This window comes from Kryptolebias marmoratus, linkage group LG13 (genome assembly GCF_001649575.2).
Source record: "Kryptolebias marmoratus isolate JLee-2015 linkage group LG13, ASM164957v2, whole genome shotgun sequence".
NCBI lineage: Eukaryota > Metazoa > Chordata > Actinopteri > Cyprinodontiformes > Rivulidae > Kryptolebias > Kryptolebias marmoratus.
Window position 1 is genome coordinate 1,263,696 of NC_051442.1, and position 12,875 is coordinate 1,276,570.

Below are 12,875 nucleotides of genomic sequence, written 5' to 3' on the forward strand. Positions count from 1 at the left end.
CCTGCAGAGGTTAAAAACCTTAAATCTGCTTTTTTTTTTTAGTTTGTTTTCTGAAATCCTTAAAAGTGGTCCAGGTTTATTCTGCTCAGGTTTAGTTTTGTCCAACAGAGGGCGCTGCTGAGTGTTCGTGCCGCTTTAAAACACTTTATCTGGATTCGCTCTAAAATTGTTACTTTCACCCAAGAAAAATGAAGACGAGGGAGAATAAACTTTAAAAACATTAAACATTTAAGGAGGTAAAAACATTCTTTCTTATTTAAAGCCCAACAGGAAATTGGGACGTTTTCTTTTTCAAAAATAAAATCCTTTTTTTTTTTTTTAGGTCTTTATCTCCTGAATTCTTCTCTGATCGAGATTAATTTTTTTATGGAGGCAGCCATGATGGAGCAACCTGCTGAGTCACTGGTTGCCATGGCGACTCCTGCCTTTTCTGGGGCGCAGAGGGGGAGGAGCTTATCTGGATGAACAAACCTATCAGCCTATCAGCAGCTGAACAGCAGCTAAAAGCTAGTGTTAATAAATCAGTGGAGAAATGCTAAAACCAGCAAAATAATTGTTAGAAGGTAAAGTTTACAAAACGGCAGCTAGACGCTAAAAATAAAGTAAATAAAAATCTCTTCATTTTAATGAGAATTGAATTGTAAATATTTTAAAAACTAAAAAACGTTGCAAATATCAAAAGTCATAGCGGTAAAGTCCTAAATGAGCCGAATATTTTGATAATTGTCTGGTTAAAAAAGCTGAAACTTGTGACAGTCTCTGCACCTGGCTGGTGGGCGGAGCTAATGAGACTCAGCTGACGACCTCGTTGTTCTACCTGAAGCTCTCTGACAGCGATGGAGACAAAGTTCTCTCTGTTCTCCTGCAGTTTTCTCCAGACCTGGATCACCTGAAGCTCTGGTCTTCCTCCTCTAAACGCTGGCCTCGTTGATCTCCAACCACCATCTGCTGGACCTGGATCACCTGAAGCTTTGGTCTTCCTCCTCTGAACGCCGGCCTCGTTGATCTCCAACCACCATCTGCTGGACCTGGATCACCTGAAGCTTTGGTCTTCCTCCTCTGAACGCCGGCCTCGTTGATCTCCAACCACCATCTGCTGGACCTGGATCACCTGAAGCTTTGGTCTTCCTCCTCTGAACGCCGGCCTCGTTGATCTCCAACCACCATCTGCTGGACCTGGATCACCTGAAGCTTTGGTCTTCCTCCTCTGAACGCCGGCCTCGTTGATCTCCAACCACCATCTGCTGGACCTGGATCACCTGAAGCTTTGGTCTTCCTCCTCTGAACGCCGGCCTCGTTGATCTCCAACCACCATCTGCTGGACCTGGATCACCTGAAGCTTTGGTCTTCCTCCTCTGAACGCCGGCCTCGTTGATCTCCAACCACCATCTGCTGGACCTGGATCACCTGAAGCTTTGGTCTTCCTCCTCTGAACGCCGGCCTCGTTGATCTCCAACCACCATCTGCTGGACCTGGATCACCTGAAGCTTTGGTCTTCCTCCTCTGAACGCCGGCCTCGTTGATCTCCAACCACCATCTGCTGGACCTGGATCACCTGAAGCTTTGGTCTTCCTCCTCTGAACGCCGGCCTCGTTGATCTCCAACCACCATCTGCTGGACCTGGACGCCTCCGTTCCTCTGATCTGAAGCAAACATCTCACCCAGACGACTTCTCCACACATCCTCCCGTCCAGTTAGTGATTCTTATCTGTTCTCAACTCAAATCTGGCAAAAATAATTATTCTAGTGACAATCCTAAAGACAACCGAGGGAATGCTGACTAAAATAAACGCTCAGGTGAGAAATTAGGATAAAAGTGTGAGTTTAAATCCTCTTTTCTGTAAACTCCTTTTATCGTAACATTCAAATTAGTTCAGTTTGACAAAAGTCATTCCAAACTCATTTGGCTTTGGACTCATGAATTATGATCCGCCAGCTGATTTTGAGCCATTAGTTTGTTTCATTAAGTCAGTGAAACATGAAATTCCAATTAACAGGAAGTCTGTGTGTCAGAGCCAAATGTAAGAATGTTAAACTGAGACGATTAGACAACTAATTCTCACTTTTTCTGCTGCTGGAGCTTCTGAATTTCTTCCACATTAAACACCAACACGAGGTCAGATTTAAATTTAAAATATTACAAAAAAAAAAAAAAAACACGATAAACCAAAAATACCGACAGTTACGAAGCGTCGCTAATTTCAGCTTTCAGTGACTTAACTTGAAATCCTAAAAATAACGTCTGGAAGCGTCGTTTGGGATCTAACAGGAGGAGGAGCTGCTTTCTGTTTAAACCATAGAAGAAGAAGAACGTTGGCTAAAATCTGCAAGTAGCAAAAGGCTAAAACACGAGCTGAAAGCCACAAAACGTTAGATAAAACGTAGCAGAAGCATAAAACTGGCTTCAGAAGAGGCGTCTGAAAACAACAGAATTTATTTAAATAAAGTGTGTGTGTGTGTGTTCAGTTGTTCAGTTGCACATCTGCATCACTTTGTTGCCAACTATAAATTATTTGAAACCTACTGTTGTATTGTTCCGTTCCTTAGAAACCAACAGGAGAAAAAAGAATTAAACATCAATTTAACTGACAGCCCATAATTTTCATAATTTGTCCCAAACTGTCGACCAGCAGGGGGAGCTACTGAGCATTCGAAGCCTTTTTCCAGCTCAGTTGGCTGGACGGCTTCATCTGAGCATCCCAGGCCCGGGTTGGGCTCGGCCTCTCTGGTCATCCAGTGGCTGAAGGTTCTGGTCCTGGATCCTGGATCCTGGATCCTTGGTCCTCCTCGGACCTGACCGCCTGGGCGATCAGTTGCTCTTCTCTCTCTTCAGTTGAGGGTTTGGACCACATCTTTGGAGCAGTCCGTCAGCTGGAAGCCTGATGGACTGCCACCTGCGACCCGTTTGGACCCATCGGTCTCAGAGGGGTCCAAACGGGTACCTCAGCTTTCCTGCCTGCAGCCTCGGTGGAAGGACCGGAGCAGATGTCTCCCAGATGGGCCTCCACTGGTGATTAAAGCATCGATTTGATTCTGATCCTCAGAATTTGATTGGCTGTCAATAAACCCACTCATCCGGTGTCGTTCCCACTGAAGGAACACAGAAAAACCCAAACCTGCAGATGTATTCTGACCCCTTTCCTGCGCCTGCTGCAGCTGCACTGCATGTTTCTACAAAAAAGACGTTATTGTACCATAAATATGGGGACAAACAAGTTCATTGCTTAGTAATTAGTGAAGGTCAGCAGTAATTACCCCCTCCCTGTGACCGTAAAGCGTGTCGTGGCGTGCACGGTGGCGGATCCATACTGGATACTCAGCGGCGGGCTGCGAGTCCATCTGTTAATATCGACGGCTGCTTACGGAAGCATGTCTTTATAATTGCGTGTGCGGCTCAGACACGCCGGCCGTTACACTCGAGCAAAGAGAGGAATTTCTGCTCTTTTTCTTTACTTTCCATCACTTTAAAACAGACCAATATTCTCTTCATAACAAGTATTGATTGCAGTTGTGCTAAAGCGCTCTCAGCAAATTAGGTGTGTGTGTGTGTGTGCAGTTTACAGACACATGCATACTCCAGGATTAAACAGGTTCACATACTCTGACATGTTTTCTTTTTATCAACACAACAGCAGAGCAGAAATAACGAGCGTTTGTTCCGAGAGGCCTGACGAGGTGACGTTTCATCAATAAAATGTCAGAAAGCGAAGCGGCTTCGCTCTTGGCGCTTTGAAACAGGAAGTTAAAGGCCCTCAGCTGCAGACGACTCTCAGCTACTACCACTTGTCGCCTAACTGCTCTGTGGTTCGTTTCCTGTAGCTGAAACCAAAACAAACAAACAAGAAGTTGTTGAATAAAACACTAATCAGGTCAAAGCTTCGTGGCGTTGGCTGCTCTCACCTGCAGGGGGCGATGATGAGCTGCTTCATGCTTTCAAACAGAAAGAATCCAACCAGTTTATATAAATATAAATACAAATATAAATAGAGGTGTAGGGAGGGGGTCAGTCTGAACTGAACGACTCTCTGAGGAGTTTTATTCAGGATTTCTGCAGGTCATATATCAGCACATTCAGATGGTTCTGGAGACGGCTGCTGGGCTTTATTTACAAAATATTTACCTGATTTAGCTTTCAGCTCGTATTTAGCTACTTTTTGTTTTTAGCCAGCAGGAGGTCAGATCGTCTCAGGAAAAAACTCTGGAGGACATTTTGGACGTTCTTCAAAGATTCTTCAGAAATGTTTAAGTTTCTTCCTCTCTGCCTGTCTGTCTCTTTACCTGTCTGCATCTCTCTCTCTCTCTCTCTCTCTGTGTCTCTCTGTCTGTCTCTCTCTGCCCCCACCCCCACCCATAACTCCTCCTCCTGGCTGCTGTTTGGAGTTCTCTCAGTCCATCCTCTCTCTCTCTCTCTCTCTCTCTCTCTCCCTCACATCTCTCTCTGACTCCAGTCGGGCTCGCAGCCTCCTGCCTGTTCGCCTCCTCCTCTCCGCTCTCCTCGCTCACACACACTCTCTCACACACACACACACACACACACACACAGATGCTCGCTCACACACTCGCTCCTGTGCAGACCTCGGAGTGGACATGATGCTGGCACTGATCCTCATCTTCTCTTTCTCCTCTTTACAGAAGAGAAACTAGTCTGAGAGGGATGTTGATGCAACAGCACGTCCTCCTCCCTGCTCCTGCTGCTCCTCCTGCCTCCTGCCCAGCAGCTCCTCACTTCAGGAGGATTTAGGCTGCAGACAGAGTTCTGCTGCCTTCTGCTCCTCTGGATCTTCCTGGGTTTTTTTTTTTTTTTTTACCTCCCACAGAAGGATGTTCAGATCTTTAAACATTTGGGATTATTACTTGTCCAGCTGTCAGAGGTCTTCCTGCCCTGGCAACATCACAGTCTGAGTCTCCCCCCCCCCACCCCACCCACCCCCTTAAAGGGAAGGAGAAGCATGTCAGAGGCACCTGCCATGCCCACGGAGATGAAGCGTACCGGACTGGAACCTCTGAACCAGAGCTGAGATTATCCCAGGAGAAATCTGTGGAGTTCCTGTCTGTGAATACTGAGGAGCTCCAGCTGCTCTCCGCTTTCCCAACTTCCCCCTGAAGCTGAGGTAAGGCAGCTTTTTGCTTCTCTCCTGCTGCACAGATGTGGTGCTGCAGTGGTCCGAGGTGTCGCTCTGTGTGGTTCCGAGCCAGAACCGATGCCGCTGCTGCAGCTCTGCAGGGATCACATCAGTCAAGTTTGTTTCGTTAACTGTGTGCTGAGGCTGGATTCTCCTTAAAAACCGGATTTAATTTTCTGGACTGGAGTCTCATCCTTCCTGTGGCTGCTGGTTGTTCCTGGTGAAAATCTAATCCCTCTGCGTTTGAACAGAAACAGAATAAACCCACCGATCGTATCGTTCAGCTGCTGTAGATAAAACCAGATTGTTCCTCCTTTCCTGCTTGTTGGGGATAAAAGTACAACAGTTTGGTTTCAGGAATCGAATTTCTCTGTTTCTGGTGTTTCTCTGATGTTTCCTCTGTTTGTTGCTCGTTTCTGATAAAAATGCACAAAATCCTCCTTTAAAAATCTAATTTTGCTCTTTTTTTTTGGCCTTTTTGTTTCATAGAAACTTGACTTTCTGTAATAAATCTGAAAGAACTTTATTTATCAGCTGTTTTTAGTTTATAATTCAAATTTTTAATGAAAATCTCCTCCTGGTTGGAGCTGCTTCTGGTTCAAAGGTCCTCGACTGGTTTTGTTTGTTTGTTTTTCAGCTGTTTCTGGTTCAAAAGAACTAGATTTATTAATTATTTTGACTCTTAGCTTTTGTGTTTTTGTTTATCGGGGCTCCATTTTCTCTCCATCAGCTGATTTCTTTTTAAAAACTGAATCTCGTTTGCTGTTTCTGAGAAGTTTTCTTTATATTTCTGTGTCTTTTAGCCCTTTCTGGTTTATATCGCTCTGATTTGTCAGCTGTTTATGGACCACAGACTATTTGTTAAAAACCTTCTGTAGAAGCTGCTGAGGAGCAGAGGATGGTGGTCCTCCAGAACCAGAACCAGGACTAGATGTTTCCTGAAGTTTACTTCCTGGTTATTATTCAGGTTTTGAACCGACTGATGGGATTTTTCTTGTTTATTTGCTGTTAGATTATTTCTGATAAATCGAGTTTTTCTTCACTGTTTGTTTGTTTTGCTGAACAGATTCTGGATTTTCTTTAAATCTTTGGTCCTATTGATGAACCTTCTGCTGTTTCTGGAGTAAAACTACGAGATTATTGGAGATAAATCGAGTCTTTCTTTACTCGTTTGTTTCTCATTGTCCTCTGCTGGAAGCTGGTTCTGGTTCTGACCCGGGTCCAGTGTTACATGAAGGACAGAACCACCACACGCTGGTGTTTGGTCCGTTTGGTGTCAGACTGGTCCGACCTCACCCGGGGATCCGGTCCTGGTCCTGGTCCTGGTCCTGGTCCTGGTCCACCCAGACGGGTCTTTAAAAGGGAACTTTTTGCTGACATGTGACACGTTTGACTTTATTTCTGCTCCAATAATGAAAACACTCAGCAGGGAGGTCCAAAAACTCCTGACCCAACAGAACCTGGGTCCAGCTCCTGACCCAACAGAACCTGGGTCCAGCTCCTGACCCAACAGAACCTGGTACCAGCTCCTGACCCAACAGAACCTGGTTCCAGCTCCTGACCCAACAGAACCTGGTTCCAGCTTCTGACCCAACAGAACCTGGTTCCAGCTCCCGACCCAGCAGAACCTCCTCCAGCAGCAGAACTCTCTGTGGGTTCCTGGTTGTGGAGGAGTTGTGGCCCACTCTTCTTTCCATCATTGGTTTCTGCTCAGCTCTCTGAGGTTCTGGTTCTGGTTCTGATCCATTCTGTTGTAGATTACAGAAAAGAGGAGGAGGAGGATTTCATTTAAATGTTGAAGATTTGCCCGTTTGATTGACATCAGGCAGGAGGTGCAGGTACGGCAGGCAGTTGTCTCATATAATAAAGCTTCTTGTAGATTTCTTTAATTTTCCTGATGTCAAACATTTTTTTTGCTGCCCAACATTCAGCCTCCTGAGAAGCCCCAGGGTTTCATATTTTATTTCTTTTGTTTGTTTAATTGTTTTATTATTTTTACTTTGGAAGATGTTCCGTTCTGTGTTGATCTTTGTTTGCATGAAGTCTAATTATTGAAGCAAACAAACGTTGTTTTTTAATTTTATTTTTACTAATATTTCCTTAAATCGCTTCCTGAACACCTCTGGTGGCCGGCGGGTCACTCCTTACAGTTCAGGTTGGATAAAACAATCAGTAAAGAACATTTTTTTATCATAAATTCACCTGGAATAACGAGGAGCGTTTCTCCTCTAACATTTTGTTTAAAGCACTTTGAGGACAAATAGTTTAATTTAAACCTCTAATCCTCTCTGGGGGGGTCGATCTTGCTTGTAAAACAGGAGGAACTTCTCCAGTCGGGTTCCTTCGGGGTTTAAACGCGGCAGAGTCACGCGTTAACGAGGCTGCTGATTGTTGGAACGTAAAGGTTCTCCGCCCACCTCGTTACAGCCGTAAATCGAAAGAAATCATTTAGAAAACTCTTTGTTCAGGAGGACTTCTGATAAAAACAAAGCAGCATCATTTGTTTGTTGTTGTTTTTCTGGAAGGACAGATTGGACAGTTGTGTTAAAGACAGAGTTGGACAGGAAGGACGCTGCAGAAACTAAAACAAACTTCTTCTTTGAGTGTTTCTGTCTCCTGCAGACCCGCAGCGAACAAAAACAATCTGTTTGATTTTTTATAAACTAAACCTTCATTCTTTCGTGGATCAAACCTTCGGCTCGTTCAGGAGGTGGATTTAACTTTTCACAATATTTAACTTTATTTACAGATATTTTCCCCATAGAAACACATGAAGATCTTTAAATCTTTTTAAATCTGCTTCAGCTTCAGTTGTTTCTGTCTTTTTATCGTAGTTTTAGCTACTAAATGCGATTTAGCTGGTTTAGATTTGTGGTTAGTTTTGTGGTGGCACGGTGGTGCAGTGGTTAGAGCTGTCGCCTCCTAGAAAAGAAGGTTGCAGGATCGCTTCCCGACGTTCCTGGGTGGAGTTTACATGTTCTCCCTCAGCTCCGGTTTCCTCCCACAGACCAAAAACATTGTTGGGTTAATTGGTGACTCTTTAATTGGATGGTTGTTTGTCTCCATGTGTCCCTCTGATGGACAAGAGACATGTCCAGGTGTCCCCCTGCCTCTCATGGAGGCACCAAATCTAGAGGATAGGAGTGGAGATTTGAGTTTTATTTTTGTATTTTTCCGCTAAAAATCCAAACTCTGACTTGAAAATGAGTCGGATCTGTTTCCCTGCAGGAACTAAATTTACCGTTTCAGTAACGAACTCATGGCAGCCGACGGGTAAAAGACAGGATGGAGGGAAATACTGAAGACGCAGATCAGGATAAACAAACCGGATGGTTGAGTTTTGGTAAAAGGTGTCCTTTTCCTGCGTTCGACTCCCCCTTCACCTCTGAAAGCATTTATAAATTACTCCGACTCAAAACACAAACAGGAGCCGCGTAACGACATTAGAGCTCAGAGGACGTCGTCGAAAGTTGATCTGGAGCCAACGGACGGCCGTCTTCGTCCTCCAGCGTCCAAGAACCTTCAACAAATCAACCGGTTTTAGTGCTCTGACAGTTTCCTGTCCTCTGGTCTGAGGAGACGCCTGAATGTGTCCAAAAAACGGTTTGAAAGGCAAAAATTGAAAAGGATTTTCTTTCATTTCTGCAGTTGGTTTCAGGTCATTTGTCTTTGGAACCTGAAGAGTCAAAATAAAACCAGATTTACTGATAAACCTCCTCCTGATTGGGTTCATCGGAGACAAACCGTTGGACGAATGGGACGTGAGACCTGGTTAGTGATGGGACATCTGAAGCAGAGTAAAAAAGGGGGCGTGTCCAATTAAATTATGTGATCAACAACAAACGAGGCCTCGCATCACATCTGCCACGTCATTGCTTCGTTTTGCGTTTCGTTTTTCAAAATAAAAGCGTTATGAACCCTGTTGCTTCGTGGTTTGGGAGCAGTTTTCATCAGCAGTGGTTGAAAAAGAGAAAAACCTCTCATATCTGGGATATACATATTTGTAATATTAAAAACCAGAACTAGAACTGATTTTAAACAAATTCTGTTTTTCAGGAAGCTGAAAGTATTCAGTCTGCCCCAACAATCACTAAAGTCCCAACATGTCTTCATCGTCAGATAAGAAAACCCAACAACCACTGATGGACAGGGATTAGATTGGCTACAAATAATTTTAATAATTAAATAGGATTTAATTGATTCTCCTGTTACTGAACATGAGTTTGATGAAAACTTTGAGACAAAGCTGTTAGTTTCACCAGCAGGTGTCACTAGTGAGCGATGAATGAAGCATCGGTTCGCACAGAAACACTGATTATTTTTTTTGTTGTTGTTTCTAAAACTGTCTTCATCTACATGAAAACACCAAAAACGGCACAAAGGAGCCAGTGGTGGACAGGCGAGGCCTTGTGAAGCTCCGAGGTTCTTCTTCTGATCGTTCAGAAAAAGAGTCAAGGCTTCAGCCTAAAACGGTGACCTCTGGTGGCCAAATGAAGCCACGAAACGAGCGCGACTGAATCTGTTTCTAAAAGATGAAAGGGTTAAAAACGAGAAAACCAGCCTGGCTCTAAATGTTGGTCCCATCACTCCAGTGAGGCAGACAGACAGGAAGTGTCTGATATATTTATGTTATCCAACCTTTTTGTTGCAGTTTATAAACTTAAAAATCTTGTTTTCTGCAGAGGTCTGCAGGTCAGAGTGACGGTAAAATCAGCTGAACGGGGGTTCGGCGTAGAAACGATGAGTTTGAGCGCACGGCACGCCTTCATGCACACCTATGGGAGGAAAGAGCAGCTTGAGCTTGATGTAGTGGAGTTAAAACAAGGAGAGACAGCGCTTAACGTGACACAAAATGGACTATTTTACAGCAGGTTGCACTTCTTATTTTCCTCCTTTTCCTCTGACAGCTTCTGTTTTTCCATTCAGTGGTTTTTCTTCTGTTTGTGATCATAAAATAAAACCTATTTCTTTACTTTTCACCTCAGAGAAACTCTTCTGGTTTAATTTCTTTATCCAACTCTCTCTGCAAACAGAGATTTCATTTCCAAACTATTCATTAAGGAAGTGTTTGCATCCAGAAAATTTTATTAATTTATTCAGAACGACTTCATGCTGCTTTTCTTCTAACATATAGAAAGTTTTTCATGATCAGCAGTAAAACTAGTCGGAGCTTTTATTGTGAAAACTCCATTTTTACTATTAAACATTGTTATAAATTCTAATTTTTATGATAGAGATTACCTGCATGGGTTTGTTTCTGTCAAAGACAAAGATTACTATTATTTTAAAGGCAGTAAATTTACATTATTGAGAATAAAAGATTAAAATTAAATGAATTTATTTGGTTCTTTTGTTTTTAGGCCGTTTCTTCAGCTGATTACACAGAAGATTTTAGTTTCGCTGCCATGGCTAATCAAAAAATGACATCAGCTCAGTCAGTTCTGTAGATATGGAGCTAAAACTTGGTGTGGTAGTACCTGAGAGTCATCCCCAACAGGTTCTCTAAGTGCTTAAAGATTGTGCAAAATATAATTTGCAAGATTTAAGTCAAATGGAAGGAATGCTGTGGTTCTAATTTTACATTCATAAGGCTGTAGGTCTATGTTCATTAAAAGAAGTTCTTGTTTTTTCTTCTTTACATCCTTTTTATTTTATTTCCTTTGTGCTAAAAGCTTCTCTTGTTCTTATCTTTACAGTTTTTCCCTCCATGCCTTCGTCCTTCATCTGTCATGTTCCTTAATTACCATGTTTTGCATCTTTTTCACCTTCCCCCTGAACCACACGTTCTTTTCTGCACGCGTTTTACTCGACTTCCTTACAGCCGTCTCTGCTGCCCAATTAGCAACAAGCCCAACATACGGCGTTCCATAGATTTCTAAAACCAAGCGTCTGAGTTGAGTGTAAATAATGTGGTTTGTCGGCTGTGTGCGGCTCTGCAGAGCCATGTTTGTGTGTTTGCATGTGTTTTTGTTGTAAGCGAGGGGTGGAGGGAGGGAGGGAGGGGGCGCTCTCTTGGGGGAGGAAATTCGAGAGCTGACTTCCTCTCCGCTAATTACCCAGCAACCGTCCTCACTAATTGTCAGGGCCTCGCGTGCATTTGATGCCTTTAAATATCCAGCAGCACGAAGGAACGGTGAGAGGAGGTCAGAGCTGCAGCTTTGAAGGAACCAGCAGAACATCGTGCTGCAGGAGGCGCATCCGATTTGTCAGAGCGGAGGAAAATAAATAAATGAATGAACAAAGATGGCGGCTGTTTGACGCCGCATGCAGGAGGAATCCAGTCAGACCGCAGAGAGCGCCGTCAAATAATCCCATTTCCTCCGAGCAGTGGTTCGGATCAGAAAATAAACGGGATCGGTTCGGACCGGCGAGAAGAAACGGAGGGTACGAGACGGTAGCGCCATGAGTGGAGCATTGGTGTTATCAGGTAGTTGCTGGAGAAGACGCAGGGGTAGACTCATCAAACAGTGGAGCTCCAGGTCGGGTGGTCGGATCGGGTACTGTCGTAGAAAAGGCTAGCTAATAACTCAAAGAAGCTAAAGATTAGCTAAAAGAAGCTAAAGGCTAGCTAAAAGAAACAGTTAGCTAAAAGAAGCTAAAGACTAACTAAAAGAAGCTAAAGGTTAGCTAAAAGAAACAGTTAGCTAAAAGAAGCTAAAGACTAACTAAAAGAAGCTAAAGGTTAGCTAAAAGAAACAAATAGTTAGCTAAAAGTAGCTAAAGGCTAGCTAAAAGAAACAAATAGTTAGCTAAAAGTAGCTAAAGGTTAGCTAAAAGAAGCTAAAGGTTAGCTAAAAGAAGCCTAGAAGTCAGCATGCCGAAGTTGATTTCAAACAGAACAGTGTTTTTATGGGAATTGAAGAGATCTTAATGGATTTTATTGGGGGGTAAAATTGTAAATCAGGTTAAATACGATGAAAATATAAAAGTTGTGAATTGCAGAAGTCCTAGCAGCTGAACATTCAGACACAGAAGTAGTTTGAGAACAGACTCTAAACAGGAAACAACGTTGTGAACGCCGACAGAAGAACAGGAAGTGTTTTTGCTGCCAGATGGAGCCTGATGGTTTTTACCTTGACGTCTTTCTTCTTTAAAGCTTGTTTCTAAATAAAATCCCCGTCTCAGGTCTGCAGAAAAGCCTCCTCTGTCACTGAGCGACGCTGGCAGCCGGCATTAGCGCAGTAAAAACTTGCGACGACCTGATTTGTCTTGCAGAGAGGAGCGAACACAAAGAGGTTCGTGTGAAGGTAAGAAAAACTGGCTTTGGATGCAGATGCACGGGCGAGCTGATAGGTTTCTGATTACTTACTGTAAGTGGAGCAAATAGATTAAATCATGAGTCACATTGAATAAACACACAAGGAGAGGTGGAGGCCGAGAGGCGGCGGCGTAAATCCTCCTGCTTTAATGTCCTAAAATTAATAAATAAACACATAAAGACACCTGGTCCTGAAGCAATTATCACTCCTCATCTTCAGAAAACGCAGCCTGGAAATAAAGTGTTTTAGATTTGTGTATCTGGGCCACACGGAACCGTAACTTCAGCAGAACCGAAGCGACTTGAGGTTCTAACGCGTCTGCAGATGAATTAATGCTCGCAGGAAGCGCTTTCATGCCGAGCTGGAGAAGTAACAACAATTATAAATCTGTCCCCAGAGGTGATGGGCTCGCAGAATTATGTCCCAGAAAGAGGAAAGATTGGGTTCGATGGGATTTTAACGCCTGTTCTTTTAAACGGGGGGGGGGGGGGGG

At 43.6% G+C, this 12,875-nt stretch overlaps 1 protein-coding gene across 1 annotated transcript in view; it reads left to right on the forward strand.

The window, feature by feature from the left end:
* The first annotated feature begins 4,961 nt into the window (after positions 1-4,961).
* Positions 4,962-12,875, forward strand: part of sgcd (sarcoglycan, delta (dystrophin-associated glycoprotein)) — a 202,888-nt gene continuing 194,974 nt past the window's right edge. Inside the window, exon 1 of the mRNA XM_017432744.3 lies at positions 4,962-5,111. The gene's annotated coding sequence lies outside the window, so the exon portion shown is untranslated. The remainder of the gene's footprint in view (positions 5,112-12,875) is intronic.